The following is a 24,182-nucleotide window of genomic DNA, read 5'->3' as shown; positions in this document are numbered from 1 at the left end:
TAATACTCAACCCAAACAAAACTAAACTATTCATCTTCCAACCCACCAAACATACTCAAAACAACTTTCACTTTAACATCACAGCAAAAGACAACACCACTATATACCCAACTGAACACACCAAATTGCTAGGAGTGGAAATAGACAATAAACTAAAATTTGACATTCACATATCCATGACCATAAAAAAAGTCCACAAAAAACTAGGAGAGTTATATAGAAATAAGCATCTTCTCACCAAAGCAGCAAATATTTCAATAGCAAATTCCCACCTTATCTCCACCCTACTTTATGCCTCTCCAATATATACCAACCTAAGGCAATGTGATCTAAACAAGCTAGAGACCTGCTACAACAAAATTGCCAAATTCGCCACAAGGGCATCCTACCGTAGTCACCACTGTGTCTCACTTGCTGAACTGGGCTGGCTTGAACTCCCTCACCTCCTTCAAGGGTATCAACTCTCACTCGCCCACAAACTAGTAAACCATCCACTAAATGTCCCATCCCTCCAGAATCTACTCCAACCCTATCGTACCACCAGACCACTAAGATCCAGCAACAAAAATCACTTGCAGATCACTAAAGCCAATAACTCTGCTGGTGAAGCACTATTCTCTTGCACCATAGCCAAATTATGGAACTCCCTGCCACCCACAATTACCTCCGTACCATCATGCACCCACTTCAAAACTTTACTAAAAGCGCACCTAAAAACATGCTGGCTATGCCCTTGCCACTCACACTCTAATATCTTTCCACTCCACTAACTACCTTGATTATAGCAAGCTCAGATGCTCATAAGCCTAGTACTTATACAGCAGGAACTTCTTATTTTAACATTTGTTAATGTCTGTTATGCACTTCACAGATAAAGATTCTAGTTGTCTACTGATGTACTATGTTCTTCATCTGTAAATATGTTGTAAATTGCTATGTAAATTGTTATTCGCTATGTAATCCAATGTAACTACTGTCTGTTTATTTTAACTGTGAACCTTTTCTCCCCGGGCCTCTGCTGAAAATAGACCTATGTCCAGACGGACACTCCCGGTCAACAAATATAAATAAATAAGTGACTACGACATGTTGGTGTGAATAACTTTGCATGCAGAATCCTGAGGATTATATAGAGATACTTGTTAGAAATCACTCCCATGCATCTCACAAATGCAGACAAGAACCTGCTCCTGAAAGTGGAATCCTTCCTTCTCTAAGACCGATGCCTAGCTACAAAGAAAAGATAATTGGTACAACAATTAGCTAAATAGTTGGAGTCATTTCAGAGGGATCCAGTATGTGTCAGTATGGGAAGAGACGCTTGACAGTCCTGGATATTTTGCCAAGGATGCTCTGTACCTCTTGTTCTAAGATTTCCACATATGAGCTAATGCCTCTTTTTAGACAGAGTCCAAATGATGGACATTTCAGGATAACAAACACATCAGTGCAAAACAGAATTACCTTAAGTAGCTCTGCTCAATGCCAAAAGTCTCAAAAGTAGCATGCTTGACATCGAAGTTCTACAATTTGGAATACATCCATGTGAGCGTCATTACTGAAACTTGATTTAAAGGTCCAAAAAAGCACTCCTTGCATACCTGAGTTTGTGCCTATTGTGCTTTCAGGCCTGATGTCATCTCCATTATCTGTTAGGGACTATATCACCTCTATGTAGATCCCAAGAATCTACAGCATTCACTGAGCTCCAAATCACCCTGAACAAATGCAAATATCAGTTTATAGCCTGTTACAGGACTGTAATTATGTCCACTGATAATCATGTAAAGTGCTTAAATGTAATCAATGAACTCACTGTAAACAAAATTTCCATTATTTTGGGAGACTTTAGCTACCCATTAGTTAACTCGAGCACCAGTACCTTAAGTTTAAAATATGCCCCAAAGTTCTTAGATTTCATAAATAAAAGATCCCTGGAGAAGATTGTTAGCAAACCTACTAGAGGGAAAATATTCCTGACTGGTCCTTAGGAATATAATTGGTTCATGTACTATGCCCCTATTATCTCCTTCCTTGGTTACACTGGATCACAGTCTAGTGGCCTTAACTATTAGAACTTCCAAACCTGAAGATACCAGTATCTCAGAATTCAAGGATTTTAAACATACAAATCTAATTAATTCTGTAATGAAGTTTCTAGATTTACTTATTCCAGCGTAATCCCAGCCATCACCAAAGCAGGAAACTACATAAAACAGTTTTATGCCCATTCAGATAAATGTATAGCACTGACAGTACCTACCAGATCTCAATATAATGGAAAGTTTAAAAGCAAGTGACTTTGGTGGTCCACCAACATAAATAAATTCTACAATAAATGAAAAAAAAATCCTTAAGGTATACAGCAGATCTAAGGACCCTTAAATCAATGTTTTGACTAAAAACTTAAAAAATACTTATTAGGATTATTCCATCATGTAAAGGTAGCTGTGGACAACTATAGACCTTTCTTTAATTATATTAGGAAACTCAGAAACAATACCTGACAAATTCTCACCACTTATTCGAGATAGTACCACCTGCTCTGACCTGGTACACATTGCCGTCATACTAGCTAACAGTGCAAATTCACACTAGAAATGACTATCTATCCATGAAACCCTCAGAGCTCCCATGATCACCAAAGATCTTGTACTAAAGGTGTTTTCTGTGAGTAAACATTCTCCCTCTATCAAACCTGATAATATACCTGATTGTTTAATAAACAGTAACAAGGCAGCCCTAATGCAGCCATTCCTTCAATTATTTAACCTGAGTTTGGACACTGGTTTTGTCCTTGACATTAGGCACAGTGGTGGTGATACCACTGCACAAGTGTGGCCCCACCACCGATCTCAGGAATTATATTCCCATTCATCTAGCATGTCTCACTAACATGAAAGCCACGGAACACATTTTAACTGATTTGATAAATTATGACATTAAAAATCTCATTGGGCTAGACCTGCAGCATGTTTGGCTTTAAGGGTAGATCCTGTGTAATGAATTTGGTTAATTTCTTTAAAAGAGTAACATAAGCTGTCAACAGTGGCCATAATGTACACATGGCATATCTTGGCCTTGCCAAGGCTTTTGACACCATACCCAATGCTACCATACTTAATAAGTGAAATGCATTACAAATAGATGCCTATGTGGTAAGACAGGTAGCAAATAAGCTAAGGGACAGAACCCATATGGTGCAGGTAGCAGTTGTTTCATCAGAGAGTACACATGTAACCAGAATTGTTCTGCATGGCTCTTTGCTAGGACCCCTTTTGTTTTGCATTTATTTTTCTGACCACCAGACAACAAACCAAGACCTCTGGCTGGGGACAGCTGCAAACTGTAAGTCATTGTCAAGGCACCTGCTACCACCTAAGCTCTGCAATAAGCACTTACACTTGTAAATACCTGGTGTGCTAAGAACAGTCAAATTAAATGGTTAAAAGTGTAACATTGTCACATAGTGACATAGAAAATGCCACACGTAAGAATGTTGTTAGAGACGTTGGTACTTAGGTTGATAACTCCCTGTCCTTTGATCTTCACATAACAATAGTTAGGAAGTCTTCCTACTTAGCATAACAGATCACTAAGGAGATATGTTCCAGATTGATACAGATCACTAAGGAGATATCTTCCAGATCCATACAGATCGCTAAGGCGATATCTTCCAGATCCATACAGATCGCTAAGGCGATATCTTCCAGATCCGCGCACTTCTGAGTGTCCAGTCCTTTGGATGAGACATTAAACCAAGTTCTTATCTACCTGAGCTGGTTATAGCTGAGATGGGTATAAAAGATCCTCTGGCACTTTGAACAGTACAGGGGCTGTATTATTCTTACACTCTTGTTTTCAATGTATTTTTACGTAATCACAACACATACACCTGAAAATAAATCGTTATATCCACTTACGATATTGCAAAAAAAAAAAAAACCTTCTGAAACACAGCACATTTATTTTTATACCTTTAATTCTGCAACCTCCTCATTTCTTTTTGCCCAACTTTTTTACCTTCCCTAATATTTTCTCATCGGCTCTAATCTGGTTATATTGAAATTCCTCACACCTGTTCTTCTATAAACACAGTATAAATACAAAAGAAAAAAAGTCTTATCTCATCTGTAAATTTCTTTTTTTCCTTCCTGATTATACTTTCTGTGTAACACCATATGCATATCAATTTTCAACAAGCTTTCATATCTGAATTGCATGTTAAATCCTTTCCAAAACTGTTTGATCCTCCCTCTGCAAAAACAGGTGTTCTGTCTGATTTACCAAACAAAAAGTACACATCCTGTGTTCATCATACTGATTACTGCTGCAGTAGCCTTAGATATAAGGGTTATATCCAAAGCTTCAGGGCACCTTCCACACACCCAAACCAACAGTCATCTCAAGCTTAGTAGACTAACAACACAAGTCCGGGCACCAAGAACTTCAGAGCTGTCTAGATGCTGAACAATATTCTCCTTTGAGGGTTTTAAGGATCGGCGGTCAGCTTCTGCTGTTCCTTTGCTGGGCAGATAAGCTCCCTTTTGGGGAAAAAACTTCCATTTTTAAATTGTATGCTTATTAATATGACCCCTAACCAGGAAAAGCCGAAAGAGAGAGAGATGCTTATTAATACTTTCCTGTTATAAAGTTATTTTAAAGCTAGGAGTGTGTGTTTTAGTGATATGTCAATAGACTGTATGGCACTTTTATACAAGAGCATTCTTTTTTCTTGTCAGTTTATAAGTTATTTAAAGTAAATGAAAAAACTTTTCTTTCCTGTGTAAAACTTATGTTTATTTTACTTTTTGGGGTAGTAGAATGTTTTAAAGTGCTTTGTATTGTATTTTTATGTGAAAAAGTGATGTTTAAAGATATTTCAGTTTTGCCAGCTTTTGCTACCTCTTTTTCCTGGGAAAGAGGCAGCATTTTCAGCTTGATGATGGAACAAACTGCTGTTCTCATGGTCAGTCCTTCTTCCACCTACAAAAAGAAAAAGTTAAACAAACAGTCTTTGCCACCACAGCAGGCTAGCAATTTGGCTCAGCTGTAGGTGGCTGACTCTGCTGTGGCTATTACTTGTACCTCAGACCACTTGCTTTTTACTCCAGATCCCTCCAGTGTAGCACTACAATCAGTATGGACCAGGGCTTAGCCATGTCCTCTGTGGCTGTTAGGTTACCTTCAGTCGGCAAGGGAGAACATTCTTGTTGGTCCTAGGAGAGGGACCAGGGAAGGCTTCACTGTTTTATCAGAATGTTGTGCCCATCCCTGAGGAAGCTACTGCTGACCTTAATAATGTTGTTAACCTCATTTTTCATGTCAAAAAGAAACAAAAAATGACCATTTATCTACTCCTCCTCCAGTTTTCTTAATTAGCAGTAGTTTACTGGATCTGGCTCAGGGTTTAATTCAAGCTATTGCTCTTTCTTATAAAGTAGCATCTGGTGAACGAAAGAGGGATAATTGTTTTCCTGAAGAGATTCACGATTCTGAATCTAGAGAGGAGGATGAAGGGACAGATACAGGGTTTTCTCCTCAGATTTCTGATTCAGACTCAGAGAAGGGCTCAGTTTCTGATTCTCCTTGTGCAGGTTTCTCCTTCTCTGAGACTATTTCCAGAATGTGCCAGAGTTTTTCAGTGGGAGATCAATGAGGTTTTTCATTCCTTTAGAAAATATTATGAGCTATTACAGAATGACTTTCCAGAACCTTCAGTCAAGGACATCAGGAAGTGTACTGACTGTACACACTTCAGTACAGTTTTACAAATGCAGGAGATGGGGATAGAAGAAAGGCAGTAGGACCCAGGGAGAAACCCAACCCAAACTCTTAAGGAAAAAAAGAAAAAAAAAAAGTCACATACTACAAGAAAATGCCATGACTAATTATTGTATCACAAAGCCATTTGCATCTCTTCAGGACATCAAGTGATTTCATTTTGTTTCACCTCACTCCATTTGGAAGGTGATAACTGGCCAACTAATGCAGCTCAGAAGGTTGGGGAAAGTCGCAAGAAATCAGACTGACTAGCTGGAAATAACTGTTTACTGCATAGTTATGTTTACATATAAAGTGAACAAAAATAAACAATTGCTCATGTAGTACTCCTGTATTCAATACTTTTTATGTTACATTGAGTACTGGTGTTCAGTTTTCTGTTACTGGTAATTATATTTGTCATAGTTTACTGGGCAAGCTGTGTATACCTGTGAGAGTTTGATGTTTGTTTTGCTTATGATATTTGATGGTTAGTTGTCTGGTGCAGATCTGTGTTTTTTTTTCATACTTGGGAGTACTTGAATAAATTGCTGGTGTTTGTCTTTCCTGGTACAGTTTTATGATATGGGTGTGTTATTTGAATGGTCCTCTGTGGGTATGTGGCTATCTTGATGTGGCATAGAGAGTATCTGTGGGGCAACACTGTAGCTTCTCATGTAGTAACACTGCTATAAAAGGTCAGTCATGTGAGCACATATGTGCTAGCCATCTGGATGCCCTGCAACAGTGGCTTAAAGTGAACTCATGGGTGGTCATCAGGGTACAGTTCCACTGTGGTAAGGTTAGCTGTAATGTAAATGGGAAGCTACTTTACATGCTTTTCCACATTTTGACTGAAATATTCATTTTTGTTTTGTTTTGTAGGTTCATTATATAAATGATTATTATCATGGCTTATATTTGCCAGGGGTGGATGAGAACAGTATTGTGAAGTAATGTTTCTTGGACAGCAGTTTGTAAGGGGTTTGGGTTGGTGGAAATCATCATACTGATGTGGGTCTGGCTAGATTGTGGTGGGCAGGGCAGCGGACTGAAGCTGCAAGTATAAATCTTAAAATTCTGCCTACGTCTCTGCCTTCAACTATTCCTCCAGTTCTGTCAGCTTTGGAGGATGTGTGTCTTAACTCCCTTAAATGTTTTGATAATCTGCCAGCTGCCCCTAAAAAGGCAGATAGGATATATAAAGTTCCTCAATCTTTTAAGTTTTTTTCTAAACCTCACCCAGAAGCTATAGGTTTAGTTAAATGTACTGCTGCTAAGCATTTAGTTAATTCCAGTCCTAATATTTCCAATAAGGATGGAAAGATAATTGATAATAAGTATTAAGTATGGGGAAAAAGTACATACTTCTGGAACTTTGATTTTCAGAATTTTGAATTGTCAAGCTCATATGTTAAAGTTTGTTCTGACTAACTGTAAAAGTGTGAGGAATGTTTTGTCTGCAGTTTCTTCTTTGTGAAGAAAAACGTGCTTTAAATAATTTAGTTTCTTCAACTGTGCAAGTCACTATTCATGGTTTGCAATGATGACAATGTCAATACTGCTTCCATGACTATGGCCACTGGTACTGTTTTTGAGGAGGTTTGCCTGGCTGTGTTTTCAGAACCTCCCAGAAAATGTTAAAAATGAGATTTAAAATTCTCCTTTGGATACATCTTTAGATTTTGGCCTCTGTACTGCCGAGCTGATCAAAAAGTGTGATGAAAAGGTTAAGTTTATTCAGGGAGAATTTAAGATTTTTCAGTTATCCTTTTCCAAATTTTCAAAGGGATTCTCAAATCCCTCAGTACCTTTTGGCAAAAACCACCCAAAACGAACAGTTTCAACAAACTGCAGATAAACAGACATTTAAGAAGAAATGCAAGGGAGTTCTAAAAAGAATTCTGGAACCTTCCAAAACCAAGGACATTACAGCAAATCAGAATGACTGTTTAAGGAATCTTGTTTTCTCCACCCCACCCTGTCAGCTCCATTTCCCTTCCAGAAAGTCTGAATCTCCGCTTTCCTGTCTGCCAACAGATAGTTTCAGATAAATGGGTTCAGAAGATCATTCATCAAGGCTGCAGGTGGCAGTGGGAGGAAATACCTCCTTTCTAGGGTGTAACCCCCCAACCATCAGAACAGACTCTTTATTTTCAATTCTCCTTCATCACATGCTATTCCAAGGAGTGATAGAACCAGTTCCACCTTCCCAGATGGAAAAATGTTATATTCAAGGATGTTTTTATTGCCAAAGAAAGAAGATGCTTGGAGACCAGTTCTGGATCTTTCTTTCCTAAACCTGTTTGTGGTAGTGCTCAAGTTTAAAATGCATTCACTTCATAACTTGTTACCCCTTCTTCCTCATTCATGTATCCTGATAGTAGTTGGGGGAACTTTCCCCTTTCTAGGGGGTAATTCCTCATCATTCACCATAGGTTCATAGGTAAGTACTAGGCTAGCTGCCCCTGCAGACCATTTTAAGCCTAGCCGATTTCCCATTTTGTGTTCTAATCAGCCTATGCTGTTTGGTTAGAGAATAGCATTATTCATTCCATGGTCAGTAATTAAATGGTAACCCTAATAAGAATAACTGGGATCATACCATAGATATTTGGAAGGGACCCATGCATGTGATAAAGCAATTAGGAGCTGCGTTTGTCTATTAGTAGTACAGGGGGCAGCCCTGGGGTAAATTTCTGTTTCCCATCAGTAGGTCCAAGTTGCACTTGAATATGGACAGGGAAGATCTTTGTTTTATGTGGATAGGGAGTCTGCTTCAGAGCAGCGCTATCCTCTGCAGGATATCCCTCTCCCTCCAACAGTTCTGTTGATGATGTTGTAGAAGAGGTTTAGATCACTAGGCCAGTAACTTCTGATGGTATTTGACTTGCTCATGTGCAGTAAATCCATCAATATTGGGTCAGAGGATACCTAGTATGCCAGAAACAGGTCACCTCTTAGCAATCTGCGGGATACCAGACCATACTTTTTTATTTTCACCTATCCTTCATCATATGCTGTCTCAGGGAGTGATAGAACCATTCCTCCTTACCAGGTGGAACAAGGTTTTTATTGCTGCTGAAAATGGACAAGTTGGCCAATCGGAGTTTCCCGGTAAATAAATGTAAAAATTGAAGGATAGTTATAGTGCCAAAGAAAGAAAGAAAATGTATGAAGACCTATTCTGGATCTTTCTTTCTTAAACCTGTTTGTGATAGTGCACAAATTCAAAATGGTGTCACTTCACAACCTGTTACTTATTCTATTCTTTCTCATTCAAGTTTCCTGGTAAAACTAGATTTAAAAGATGCATATGATTACATCTGTTTTTATCCAAACTTCAGGTGTTTCTGAAGGTTCTGTGTATCTGTACCAATTATTATATGTTCTTCGTGTTTCACTGTTGCAGTCATTACATTTGGGGTAATCTGCTGGTAGGTTGCCCTCAGTCAGCCTGAATTCCAAAGTCTTGGGTCCTGCATCAGTTGCTGTCTTCTCTTCCATGACATCAGGTCATCAGGGGTATAAAACATGCAGCCGATGCTATTTTTGGTGCCTGAAGCAGAAGCATTTCGCAAGTGCCGGTCAGCCAACTACTGAAATATTCGAGTTTGAGTTTCAGAACCAAAGTCTTCACTAAAGCTAAGTACCCCATTGGGGAAACTTTTTTCTTGCTTTTTACCGATGTCAGAAAAAGTTAATAATTGTATTACTTGTGGGAAGCAAATACCTCATAAGGATTTCCATTTATACTGTATTCCTTGCCTAGGCCCTGATCAGAATGTGCCTGGCTGTCAGTTTTGTGCTAGATTTAACCAACGCACTGTTAAGCGTCGGTATATTTTTGCATTAAAGTATTTTGGAAACAGATTTAACTACCAAGAAATGTCATCGGATAGCAATCCGACTACCGGAGTATATAAAAAATGCAAAGAAAAGGACAGAGAAAGGCAGTCAAGATCCAAAACGGACAACGAAGCTTCTCCTAAGCCAGTTGCCGGTTCACCGGTACTCAGTGAGGCACTTTAGCAGCCTGTGATACCCGCTACCTTCGAGTCGCAGGCCTCTACCGACACCCATGTGGAGTCCGGCATACCGCGAGAAACTCAAGGTATTGGACCGACGGATGTATCTCCCTCAGATGGGTCCAGAGCCACTGAGCAGGCACCGGCTTCTGAGGGTGTTTTCAGACCTCAACATTTATATATCAAACCGACGACCTCTGCAAAACCAAAGACAAAGGCAACTTCTAAAACTAAAAAAACGACACATAAGCCACGTGCACAGGCCTCTATGCCTATAAAACAGATGATCAAAATGTCTGAAGACCTTATTACCTTGATCAGGGGTATCCATCCCCCTCCAGATAAGAGGCCTAGGCAAGACACTGATTATGAATCTTCAGATCAGGTTTCTATTTCTTCTGATTCCTCTTCTGATCAGGAATTATCTATACCTCCCTTTGAGGATTCTGATGCTGAGGAGTCTATTCCATCTGCATCTCCTCCAGAGGATTATTCATTTGGACAAACCGTGCATACTTTGAGGGAACATTTTCACTGGGAGAGTCAAGATTTCTCAGAATCAAAAAAAGAGGATCAGGGATTTCCTTCTTCTCCCTCAACACAAGCCTTTAGCCATTCCTCCTGTTAGACATTGTGGATGATGTGTTTTCAGAGTCAAGCTTGACCCCTGACTCCTTACCTGTGGCTCCCAGTAAGCCTGACAAATATTACAGGGTCCCTGACTCACATAAATTTTTATTTAGAAACCCTGCAGCTGATCCTGAAACAATTTCACAGGGTCCAAAGGGCATTAAGGACTCAACAGCAAAAAATCCTACCCCCTCTGACAGATTCAAGGGCACTAGACATATGGTGGAAAAGGTTTATACATCTTCAGCCTTGGCAGTCAGGGCCTTAAACTGTCAATTTCATATGCTTAAGTACCAACAACATGTTATGGGACTGCTGAAACAGAAAATGATAATTTCAGAATGTGCAGAAAATAAAGAATTGCAGGAATTATTGCATGCAGCTGAACAAGTTGGAAAGCATACTTTTCAATGTGGTTTTGATTCCTTACAGGCCTCCTGCAGGGCCGCAGTTACTGGATCTGTGGTTAGGAGGCATGCCTGGTTAAAGGAACAAAATTTACCTGATCATGTTAAAGCTAAATTGCTAGATGCACCTTTACAGCATGATTCTCTGTTTGGTATTAAGGCAGAAGAGGTTTTAAAGAAAATGGAAGACAAAGCTAAGTCTATGCAAACTGTTAAAGACTTCTTACAAGTGCAGCCACCAAGATTCAGTAGATACTGGCCTACAAAAAATTGGTCCTTTCCTGCATTAGACAGAGCTCAAAGGGGCAAATCTAGACGCCCAAAGGGTTCCAGATACCAGGCACAAGATTCATACAGGCCAAAGTAGTAGGGCGCATCTACCTCCAAATCAGGGGGAGAAAAAGCGCAAACCTACAGAAAACAGTCCCAATGACTTCCCTCTGCCTACACCAAGCACTTATCTTTTGACAGACCCCTTAGGGGGAATGTTAGCACTTTTTGCTCAAAATTGGCAGTTAATAACCCAGGACAAGTGGGTACTAAATATAGTATCACAGGGAAACAGATTCCATTTCCACACTCTGCCAATGGCAAACGGTTGGCCAGATCTGCCCAAAAATTAATGGGCAGAGGCACAGAAACAGGTTACTTCCCTCATGGATATGGGGGCCATTCAACCAGTAACAGAACAGGAAAAAGGACAAGGCTTTTACTCAAGACTGTTTTTGGTACCCAGAAAGGACAAGGCCTGGCAGCCAATACTGGATTTATCAATTTTGAGCACATACCTGGACATTCCAAAACTCAAAATGCTGACTTTGCAGCAGCTTCTGCCCATGCTGGGCAGGAATGCTTGGTTGGTGACATTAGAGCTAAAAGAGGCATACCTGCATGTCCCAATAAGACAATCATGCAGAAGATACCTCAGATTCAAGGCTGGCTTAATGCATTACCAATTCTCTGCACTGCCCTTTGGCTTATCTACTGCGCCCAGGGTCATTACAAAGTGTCTGGCACCAGTAATTGCATTTTGAAGACAAAGAAGTATACAAATATATCCTTACTTGGACGACTGTCTCATTCAAGCAGAGAACAAGGACACTCTTCTTCGACACCTGGCGTTTTTGAAAAGGCTTCTAACATGCCTAGGGTACACAATAAATGAAAAGAAATCACAACTGGTACCCTCTCAATAGATAACATTCCTGGGTGCAAGCTTGAATGCAACTGCCCAGATGGCTTACCTTACACCAGATAAACAAAGGCAACTGACTACTTACTTTACACTGATGGCTACAAAAATCCAGTCTTCTGCAAGACAAATTCTGCAGGCCCTGGCCTTCATGGCATCCTGCATCCTACTAATTCCATATGCAAGACTGCATATGAGGAAACTTCAGTGGAACCTAAAAGGTTTATGGAGTCAACATTCACACAGTCTGGAAACAATGATTCCTATCATTCCCTTTCTATGGTGGGCAAAGGCCTGTCACCAAAACATGGGACCGCCCTTCACTCTACCCCCTGCCAGCCAAACCTTAACAACATAGGTTCATAGGTTCATACTAGGCTATCTGCCCTAGGGCATTTATAAGCCTAGCCAGAGTGTGTTTGGCTTTCGCCACCCATTTTAAATTAATTTTGCTATGCCCTTTTTCGAGGTTAGTATACTGTGCCTCTGTCTAACAGTGACACAGAAGTGATAGCCGGGGTAAACCTACGATCTCCCATCCACTCATCAAGATTCCTCTTGAAGAGAGTTAATGAGGGACTCTGCCTAACCTGGACTGGGATTTTATTCCAGAGTGAAGGGAGCCTCTGGGTTATGAATCTGTCCCTCCAGCATGTCCTATTTATTTCAGTGCTGAGGTTCAAGTCTCTCGAGCGCGTAGCTTGATGGGATTTGGATTTCCTGAGGTGCAGCATGTCCATTAATTCCTGGTTGGACATGGCTTTATACGTCAGGCACAGATCGCCTCTGAGCAGGCGGTATGCCACTGAGTAGAGCTGGAGTTTCTTTAACCGGGCAGCATATGGCATCTGTTTGAGCCCTATGATCCTCTTGGTGAGGTACTTTTGGGGTCTTTCCAGTTGCTGCAGGTGTCTAGTAAGGTACATCCTGAAAGGAGCATTGTACTTAATTATGGGCCTGATGAGGGATGAGTAAAGAGGCACGATGACCTCCCTTGATCTAGATGTGAATCCCTTCATGATTAGGTGGGCTATATAAAATGTTTTTCTAACCACTTTGGCCACGTGGTTGTCAAATGAGAGATTGCTATCAACTTGGGTCCCCAGGTCCCTAATTACTTCTTCTGTACTTAATGGATTACCACCTATGTGGTAATTTGTGGGCACTTTGTTTTTGCCAAAGGGGATGACTATACACTTTTTGGCATTTAGCTTGAGGCCATGGCTCTGGCACCAGTTGTCTGTTTCTATGAGGCCCTTTTGGAGGATGCTTGTGTCGGCTGGAGAGTTGATTATGGCGCCCAGTTTGCAGTCATCTGTGAACTTAGTCAGCCACAGTCCTTCCATGTTGGCCTGTAACTCCGAGAAATATATACCGAACAAGAGAGGTCCCAGGACTGAGCCTTGTGGGACACCACTTGTAACTGGTTTGGAGTCTGACATGGCTCCAGCAATTCTAACCATGTGGGTTCTGTCCTTGAGCCAGTTTGCAACCCATCTAGTGACATAGGGGTTTATATTTAAGCTGGTGAGCTTATCTATAATGCCCAAGTGTGGTATTGTATCAAAGGCTTTTGCGAGGTCCAGGTAGGCTGTGTGGACCACCTTCCCCTCGTCAATGTCCTTGGTGACTGTTTCAAAGAAATCAACCAGGTTTAAGAGGCAGGATCTGCCCTTAACAAAGCCGAATTGAGTAGGATCCAGTGTCTGTAGGTCCCCAATATCTTTATTTATGAGGTCCATGATGATCCTTTCCATAGCTTTGCAGACTAAGCTAGTCAGGCTTATGGGGCGATAGTTTCCAGGATCCGTTGAGGCACCACCTTTGTGGAGAGGGACCACTGTTGCTGTACGCCACTCTTTGGGTACATATCCTGTAGTAAGGCTAAGATTGAACAGTAGATTTATGTTTGGGTTTAGCTCTTCTTGGAGTTCATGTAGGATGCAGCCCGGGACACCATCTGGTCCCATTGATGCTGTGTTTTTTGCTTTGGAGAGGGCAGCTCTTACCTGAGCATCTGAGATGTCAGGGGGGGCAGCACTTTCCTGGGATAAATATTTGCCTTTTTGGTGGGTGGGGGGGAGTTTGCGCTGAACCTGTCAGCTAGGATGTTGGCAATGTCTGTGGGTTCGGTGTATTTTTTGTTAATTTGGACTAATTCTGAGCATATCTGGGAATTCCCACCCAGGTTCTTAACATAACTAAAGAAAGCCTTGTGATTATCCTTAGTGTCCTGTGCAATATTTTTCTCGAAGCTGGCCTTACACGATTTTATGAGTGCCCGTAGGTTTTTGCTAATGCTGATCAGAGATGCCTTCCCTTTTTGGGATTTTGCTCTATCATGTAGTAGCTTCCTCCTTCTATTGTATAGTTTGTTTATGGCTGGGGTCCGCCAGACAGGACGTCTGCCTTTGGAGGATTGGGTCTTGGTTTTATTTGGGATTGCATGATCCATGCATTCCTGAAGTTGTTCATAGAATGCGTTTATAAAGGATTCTGCGGTCTGGGCCGTATTTTCCACAGGCCCGGGGGCTTTGAAGGATTCCACCTCGGTTTTGAGGAGTGTGAAATTTGCTTTAGAGAAGTTTTTCATGGTGGTTTTCAGGGCAGGGGGTGGAGTCGGGATGTGAATATCCAGTGAGATTAGTTTATGGTCTGATCTTACCAGTGAGGGATACACTTCTGGTCTGGAGCATAGAGTCCCCATGTTGGTGATGATCAAGTCCAGTATGTTTTCCCCTCTTGTGGGAGTGGTAACAAGTTGTTCCATAGCATTTGAGTTTATAAATTCTAGGAACCTTTGGGCTAGGGTGTTGGAGCTAGAGTAATGCTCCCAGTCTATGTTTGGGTAGTTGAAGTCGCCCAATATAATGGTGTTTGGAAAGACCTTCATATTTTCCAGTGTTCTCAGGAAGGCCGAGTGGGGTTCCTGGGTTTGGGAGGGTGGTCTGTAGCAGGCTATCAACTGGAAGGCAGTTTTACCCACTGTTAATTGCACATGGATAGTCTCTGATGCTTCGTGCTGTGCCACCAACCTGGATGTGTGGGTATCTTTGACGAATATTGATACTCCCCCTCCTTTTGTGGCACGGTCCAAGTTTTGGGGCCAAAAAGCATGGTATGAGGTATAACCTGGTAGTGCTGGGGTGCTCTCTGGAGCCTTGAACCAGGTTTCTCTTACTGCACAGATATCGATTTTCTCCATGCTAAGGAGAGTTTCGAGTGCGTGCATCTTGAGGTTTAGACTTCTGGCATTGAGTAGCATTACTCTTAGTTTCTTATCCCTTGTGATACCTATGGAGGTGGGTTTGTCTTTTGAGCCTTGCCTAAAAAAGGCACTATGGGGGTAGCAAGAGCCTTTGCCAATATCTGAAAGCCCAGGGGTGACAGGTGCAAGCCGTCCCTAGCGAAGCATCGTGGCCTGTCGAGCATGTCATCCCAGGCTGACAGGCATTGGATCCCCTTTAAATGGCACCAATACTTAAGCCAATTGTTGAAATTGATCATCTTGTCTTCATATTGTGGCATCATTCTTGGTGAGGGTAAGATGCTACTCAAGGTCAGGGTCATACCGGCCTGGGCTACATGCTCAGAGAGCTCCTCTATGTCTCTCTTCATGTAGTCCAGGGAGGTACGTCTCAGGTCATTCACACCGATGCATCAGATTATGCCTGGGGCGCCCACATGGCAGGAAGATGCATTCAGGGGATATGGGCACCAAAACAAATGCATCTACATATCAACCAGAAAGAGATGCTAGCTGTTCAGACTGCCCTAACAGCCTTCAAGGATTTACTTCATCCGGGACAAATAGTGATAAAGATGGACAACACCACAGTCATGTGGTATATAAACAAGCAAGGGGGCACACACTCATACCCCCTTTGCAGATTAGCCATGGCACTGTGGGATACAGCTTTGACCTACCAAATACTTCTTCAAGCTCAATTCCTGCCAGGAAAACAAAACACTCTGGCAGACGATTTAAGCAGAAACCTTATGGATCCTCACAAGTGGAAACTAAATCCACAAGTCTTCTGAGGATAAGATGATCTGAGGAAGATTTTTATCAAAAGCGCTTATCGTGTGGATTTTAAGGGACTCTCATTTTATTTGTTTTGTTATTTTTGTTTGCCTATTAAAGAGAGGTTGAGATTTGGAATTTACTTACTTGTGGACTCATCATTTTCCTAAAAGCTGATTTTGGTGAACATACTGTCTTTGTTTTTTGCTTTTGCAGAGATAGATCTATTTGCCTCTCCTCAAAATTATCAATTGAAAAGATTCTGCACAAGGACTTATCACAGACAAGCATGGAACGTGGATGCCCTATCCTTCAGTTGGAAAAACCTAGCAGTTTACACCTTTCCTCCTCTGCCTCTTCTGCCCAAGGTCCTCCTAAAAGTCAGACAAGAGAAGCCAAAACTGATATTAATTGCCCCGGACTGGCCCCGCCAAGACTGGTACCCATTCCTAAGGAACTTGTCTCAATACCCAGTTTGGACCTTGCCTCAAAGACCACAACTACTGTCCCATCAAAACAATCAGATCCTGCACAATCAACTACAGACTCTAAACCTGGCAGCATGGCTAATCATGTAATCATACAAACAACACCTCTCAGTAAAGCTGTGATGGAAGGTCATTTTGGAAGCCAGAAGGCCTAGTACTAGAAAGTTTTATGCTGACAAGTGGAAGAGATTCTATGCTTGGAATCAAGCACAATGAACTGATACAGTAGAACCAAATATTCCTCAGATATTACAGTACTTAACTGAGATGCTTGACAAAGGCCTATCTTTCTCATCAATCAAAATCCATGCCTCTACCATTTCGGCTCATTACAACACAGACCCACCAATCTTTTCTCATCCTTTACTAAAGCAGTATCTTAGAGGAGCCTACAATTTAAGGCCCCCTAGCAGATCACCATTACCTGCATGGGACCTCAATTATGTGTTGGAAAAGCTCACCCTGCCTCCATTTGAACAAGCTGCTACCGCTGATATAAAGTTCATATCATGGAAGACAGCTCTGCTACTAGCAATTACTTCAGCAAGAAGAGTTTCAGAGCTGCAGGCCCTCATGGCTGTAAAGCCTTTTATCATATTTTACCTGGACAGGGTGTCTCTGAGGACAAATCCTACCTTTATGCCTAAGGTGGTTTCCAGTGTGGCTCTTAACCAAACAATTAATCTGCCAACTTTTTATCCAAATCTGCAGAACAAAGGGGAGAGAATTCTGCATTCCTTGGATGTACACAGACAGCTAAGATTCTACTTGAGCAGGACTAAAGCTCTAAGAAAAACTGAGCAATTACTAGTGTTATATGCTGCAGGCTCAGAAGGAAAGGCTATTTCAAAGCAAACAATTTCAAAGTGGATAAGCCATTGCATCCGTTTCTGCTGCTTGCACCATGGTAAACCTGTGCCCAAGGGCATTAGGTCTCATTCGACCAGAGCTGCAGCTACTTCAGAAGCCTTTCTTAGAGGAGTACCAACCAAAGACATTCTAGAGGCTGCTACTTGGAGTTCTGTTCACACCTTTACAAAGCATTACCATTTGCCTCTCTACTCTAAGTCCAGGGCAGGCTTTGCCACTGCAGTGCTGCAGAGCCTTATAGCTGCACCTAATGCTGTTTAGCTCCAGCCTCCCAACCATAGCTTTGGGATTCTACCCAAATGTAATGACTGCAACAGTGAAACACGAAGAACATAGTACAGTTGTGTACACTTACCATAAATGTAGATGTTCAAGTGTATTCACTGTTGCAGTCCAGGTTACCCTCCCTCCATCCCCCTGTCATTCTGAAGTTTATCTTTCCTTCACTATCTTCTACAACCTGTGTGGTGTATTTGCTTGTAGATGAAGGTAAAGTTTATATTGATGCATGTATTTATATATATATATATATATATATATATATATATATATATATATATATATATATAGATATATATACACAATATTGCTACCTTTTTGGGGGCACCTGACATCGGGGGCAAGAAAAACTAAAGAAAATGGCGTCGGCTGCATATTTTATACCCCTGATGACCTGACGTCATGGAAGAGAAGACAGAAACTGACGCAGGACCCAAGACTTTGGAATTCAGGCTGACTGAGGGCAACCTGCCAGCAGATTACCCCAAATGTAATGACTGCAACAGTGAAGACACTCAAACATCTACATTTATGGTAAGTGTACACAACTGTACTTTCTCTGCATATCTTTTGGACTCTCCACTGCACCAAGAGTGTTCACAAAGTGTCTAGCTCTAGTTATAGCTCATTGCAGGCTACAGGGTATCCAAATTTCTCCATATTTGCATGGCTTGTTTATCTGTGCAGAGTCTTTTTCAAAGTGTCAGGAATCTCTCATTTGGGTGAGAAATCTTTTAAAAATTCCAAGAGAACATTCAAAAATCTTTTTTTGACTCCACCACACAGGATTATGTTCCTTAGGTGTCATCTAGGCACCTCAGTTCAAAGACCTTTTTTCCATCGGAAAAAAAAATCTTTATCTAGATCTGTTTCTGAAGTTTTCCACTCAAACTTTAGTCAGTGCAAGAGAACATCTCAAGATTTTGGATCTCATTTTTTCAGGATTTTAGGTTTTATTTAAAAGAAAGATACAATGCTAGCCAAAGTCTGTTTGGTCCAACCACCATCAGCATTTATTTATCTTTTCAAATCCCACTGCTGGTGTTTGCCAAAAGAGAAATCACTTGGTGGAGGCAAGAGATATCCCTACATCTGGGTCTCCCCTTCTCCCTCCCTGTTGCAAAGCAGTCAGATACCTCAGACTTTTTACTTGGAAAGCAGTTCAGAAAGGATAAAAGTGCAAGGTGTCTGGGACACCAAGATCAGATGCAAGCACATAAGTATAAAAGAGATACTTGACTTAATCTAGGCATTAAACTCTGTGAATCATCTTTGGTCCCTGGGAACTCTTCAAGTTGTTACAGACAATGCCACAGTCATGTCTTACATCAACAAGCAAGGGGGAGCCAGGTCATATCCCCTTTGCAGACTAGCCATCTTAACTTGAAGTATAGCTTCAGAGCGTAATCTCTCTCAACAAGCATCCTACATTCTGTCAAAGAAAAATTTTGTGTCAGACAAGCTGGGCAGGGAAGGACAAACCCCCACAAATGGAAACTAGATCAGGGGTTCTTCCAAGATTTGATCCATCTGTGGAGAGTTTCTCAAATAAGACATAATTGCCTCTTCTCTGAACAGTCACCAGCTGGCAAGATTTTGCTTCAAGAAGATTATGCAAGAATGCCTGGAAGACAGATGCCTTTTATTTTCCTTTCCTTGGACAGGAATGTTCCTGTATACTTTTCCACCCATTCCACTGATATCCAGGGTACTTCTGAAGATTCAGACAGAATCCATCAAGATCACTCTGGTGACTCCCTTCTAGCTCAGGCAACCATGATTATCCCTTCTTTTGGAAATGGTCAGGGGCAGTTAACACTAGCATCTTCACAGACTGTATCTACTTGGAGTAGAACAGGAGTGTTTGATACACAACAGTCCCAATCAACTTCAGTGGACTGCCTGGATGATAGGGTCTTAACCCCTTTAAGCACTTGTTTACTGAGGGTGTGCAGTGGGTACTAATGAAGGCAAGAAAGACTGCTATTAGAAAATCATATATTAGTAAATGGAAAAGTTTTTTCTAGTTGGTGCGGACAACATAACATCCATTCAGGGCTAGTGTTTCTCTGGTTTTACAGTATTTGTGTGAGCTACGATCCTATGGCCTGTCTTACTCCGTAGTCAGGATCCATTTCTCAGCCATTTCAGCATGACTTCCCAAGGATGCCCTCTTTGAAAGCAACCTCATGTGAAAATGTTTTTAAAAGAGGTGTTGCATAAAAATCCTCCTGGAAAACACGTGGCTTCTCCATGGGATCTTAGTTTTGTTAGAAAAACTAACTCTTGCACCATTTGAAGCAGCTCATCAGGCTGACCTGAGGTTCTTGCTATGGAAGACAGTCTTGCTTATTGCTCTGATCTCTGCTAGAAAGGTATGTGATTTGCAGTCTTTTGTGTTGGGTCAGCCTTATTTTATTCTCCACAAAGATAGGGCTCTTTAAGAACTAATTCTTGTATGCCTAAAATGTTATCTGGTTTTACCTTAAGACAAGCTATCCATCTCACTGTCTTCTTTCTAGAATCTAAAAAAGGTAACTCCAGTGCTCTCTTGACTGAACAAAAACTTTCAAAATCAGTTGTTCATTTCTTGTGAAGGTAATAAAAAGAGGCAACCTGTGTCAAAACAGACTATTTCAAAATGGGGAGGGTGGTGTAATGGTTAAGGTGCTTACCTTAGAAACACAAGGTGCAGGGTTTGATTCTCACAGGGGGTAATTGGCTAGGCTTCAAAATGGTCCATGGGGACAGTTAGCCTAGTAATAATCTATGAATCTATGTTTGTCTCAGGCTTTAACTTTTGTTAAACTCACCACAACAAAGCTATACTAGGCAAGGTCAAGGCTCTTTCTGTCAGGGCCTTGACTTCATGAGTGACTTTCTTATTTCTTGAAGTATTCTAGAAGCAGTGACTTGGTCCTCTGTGCATACTTTTACAAAGCACTGTAAACTAGATTCTTTCTCCATGTCTAGGACAGACTTTGATAAAACCACTGTCCTTGGGTTCCTGGGCCCTTATCCTTCATTCTCCCAAGTCCTTCTAAGCTATGGTAATCTATCCATAATAGCTTAGGCTGCTATAGCAGCAGTGACCAGTGTAAGTACAGTGGATATAAAAAGTGTACATACCCCTGTTAAAATGCCAGACTTTTGTGATATAAAAAAATGAGACCACAATAAATCATTTCAAAACTTTTCTCACCTTTAATGTGGCCTATAACCTGTACAATTCAATTGAAAAACAAACAAATCTGTTAGGGGAAAAAATATAAAAAATAAAAAACATACAATACACTGGTTGCATAAGTGTGCGCACAGCCTTTAGCTAATACTTTGTTGTGTGTGCACACCCTTAAACTAATACTTTGTTGAAGCACCTTTTGATTTAATTACGACAGTCAGTCTTCTTGGATAGGAGTCGCAGCATGGCACATCTCGACTTGGCAATATTTGCCCACTCTTCCTTGTAAAAGTGCTCCAAATCTGTCAGATTACAAGGGCATCTCTTGTGCACAACCCTCTTCAGGTCACCCCACAGATTTTCTATTGGATTTAGGTTTGGGCTGTGGCTGGGCCATTCCAAAACTTTAATTTTCTTCTGGTGAAGCCATTCTTTTGTTGATTTGGATGTATGCTTGGGGTCATTGTTTGAAAGGTGAAATTCGTCTTCATCTTCAGCTTTCTAGCAGATGCCTGAAGGTTTTGGTCCAAAAGTAACTGGTATTTGGAACTGTTCATAATTTCTTCCACCTTGACTAAAGCCCCAGCTGAAGAAAAGCAGCCCCCAAAGCATGGTACTGGTACCACCATGCTTCACCATGAGGATGGTGTTCTTTTGGTGATGTGAAGTGTTGTTTTTCGCCAAACTTACCTTTTGGAATTGTGGCCAAAAGGTTCAACCTTGGTGTCATCAGACCATAACACATTTTCCCACATACTTTGGGAGACTTGACGTATTGTTTTGCAAATGTTAGCCAGGCTTGGATGTTTTTCTGTGTAAGAAAAGGCTTTCGTCTTGCAACCCTACCCCATAGTCCAGACATATGGAGAATACGGGAGATTGTTGTCACATGTAGTACACAACCACTACTTGCCAGAAATTACTGCAACTCCTTCAGTGTTGCTGTAGGTCTCTTGGCAGCCTCCCTGGCCAATTTTCATTTTGTCTTTTCATCAATTTTGGGGGGACATCTAGTTCTTTGCAACGTCGCTGTTGTCCCATATTTTCTGCACTTTTTGATGACTGTCTTCACTGTATTCCATGGTATATCCAATGCTGTGGAAATTTTTTTGTACCCTTCTCCTGACTGATACTTTTCAACAATGAGATCCCTTTGGTGCTTTGTAAGCTCTCTGCAAACCATGGCTTTTGCTGTAGCAGGCAACTGAGTAAATGTCAGGAAAATCCTACTAGGACAGGTGAACTTCATTTGGGGTTAATCAGAGCATCCACAAAGTGGTAACCTTTGAAATAAATATAAAGGCTGAACTCCCAGCAAGCCACAGAATCTTTAAGAACTTTTCCAAGGCTGACTGCTTCCTATGAAGTGAAAGTATAGCTAAAATGCAAGTTCCCCCCAAACTCAGAGAACATGGTGGCTTATGTGGAAGTGTTATGTAAATAACTGTATAGAAACAGCAGTGTGAAACCAAAATAAACTTAGGACAAGCTCCAGAAATAAGCTTCTTTGGTGGACCCCCAGTATAAACAGATTGTACAATAAAAGGAAGATATACTTGCAAAAAAAAAAAAAAAAAATAGGAAAGGCTATGCCCAAAAGACAAAAAAAACAGCCTCATCAATCTTAATAAGCAACTCGGGGGACTAATCAAGTCCAACAAAGCCAACTTCGTGACAAAAATAGCTTCCCAGGCTAAGGATGACCATAAGGCATTTGTCAGTTATGTACACAACCTTAAGAGGATTGCCCAGCAGTGTGCTGAATTAATAGTAAATGGAACTTCCTATACCCCGCTGGGAGATATAGCAGATTTGCTGACCAATAAATTTAGCTCTGATTTCATCACATATCATCCCCCAGTTTACCTCCAGGAAATACTGTCCACCATTTATCCACCAACTATCACTACCACATAGGTCCTCGCTGCACTCTCCAGAGCTAAAAACACTGCATCAGTGACTCCTGATAATACCCCGGGATACCTCCTAAATAGCTTGAAACATGACCTGTTAGGCCCATTGGAATCTGCAGTCACAGCCTCCAGAAAGGCTTCATCCCTAGGAAATGGAAGACTGCAACTATCATCCTTCTCCACAAAGGCTGACAATGGACAGATCTAGGGAACTATAGACCCGTAAATGTGACTAATCTTACATGCAAAGCCATGGAAAAAAAAAATGATTGTGGATCTGATAAGTAGAGAAAGTGTATGACAGGGTGCCTAGAAAGGAGTTGTGGTATTTTACGAGGAAGTTGGCAGTAGCAGAGAAGTATGTAAGAGTGGTACAGGATACGTACGAAGACAGTGGTGATGTCTACAGTAGGAGTGCAAATGCATTCAAGGTGGAGGTGGGATTAATAAAGGATCAGCTCTGAGCCCTTTCTTATTTGCAATGGTGATGGACAGGTTGACAGATGAGATCAGACAGGAGTCCTTGTGGAGTATGGTGTTTGTGGATGGCATTGTGATTTGTAGTAAGAGCAGGGAATAGGTTGAGGAGACCCTGAAGAGGTAGAGATATGCTCTAGAGAGGACAGGAATGAAGGTCAGTAAGAGTAAGCAAACACCTCCTAAGCATAACCAAGCCCAGCAAACGTGCAGGACAATCCCTCTATTCCTTTATTATTGCCAAAGCCTGGAATGCACTGCCCTCTTCCATTACTCAAATAGACTCCTTAAAAGCATTCAAAACTGCACCAAAATTCCATTACCTCAATAATCATACATGTTCCTGCACTTAACTCACCTAAACAACCGTAAATAGTTTACTGTCTCTCTCACTAGTCATTATCAAATAATGTCCTTCAATTCATATATCTAAGTTTATGTCCCTAGATTTTTCTATAACCATAGACCTAGAATTTATCAATCTACATGCTACATTAATCTGCTCTAGTAGCTGCTATATGGACCAAAATGTTGTTTGTTTATACATTTAGAGATATGTTTGTCTATACATATCTGTATGAGTATGCTAAGAGTGTTTTGGAGGTGAAAAGAGTGTCGGATAGAGTGATGTTTATGAAGCTGGAAGTTGATGGTGTAATGATGAATGTTAGTGCATATGCTCCACAAGTTGGGTGTGCGATGGAAGAGAAAGAAAAATTTTGGAGTGAGTTGGATGAAGTGGTGATGAGTGTACCCAGGGGTGAAAGACTGGTGATTGGAGCAGATTTCAATGGGCATGTTGGTGAAGGGAACAGAGGGGATGAGGAAGTGATGGGTAGGTATGGTGTTAAGCAAAGGAATGCAGAAGGTCAGATGGTAGTGGATTTTGTGAAAAGGATGGACATGGCTGTGTTGAATACGTATTTTAAC

The sequence above is a fragment of the Protopterus annectens genome, chromosome 7.part0 (assembly GCF_019279795.1).
Source record: "Protopterus annectens isolate FY-2018-M chromosome 7.part0, PAN1.0, whole genome shotgun sequence".
Lineage (NCBI taxonomy): Eukaryota > Metazoa > Chordata > Ceratodontiformes > Protopteridae > Protopterus > Protopterus annectens.
This window is presented reverse-complemented; position numbering follows the sequence as displayed.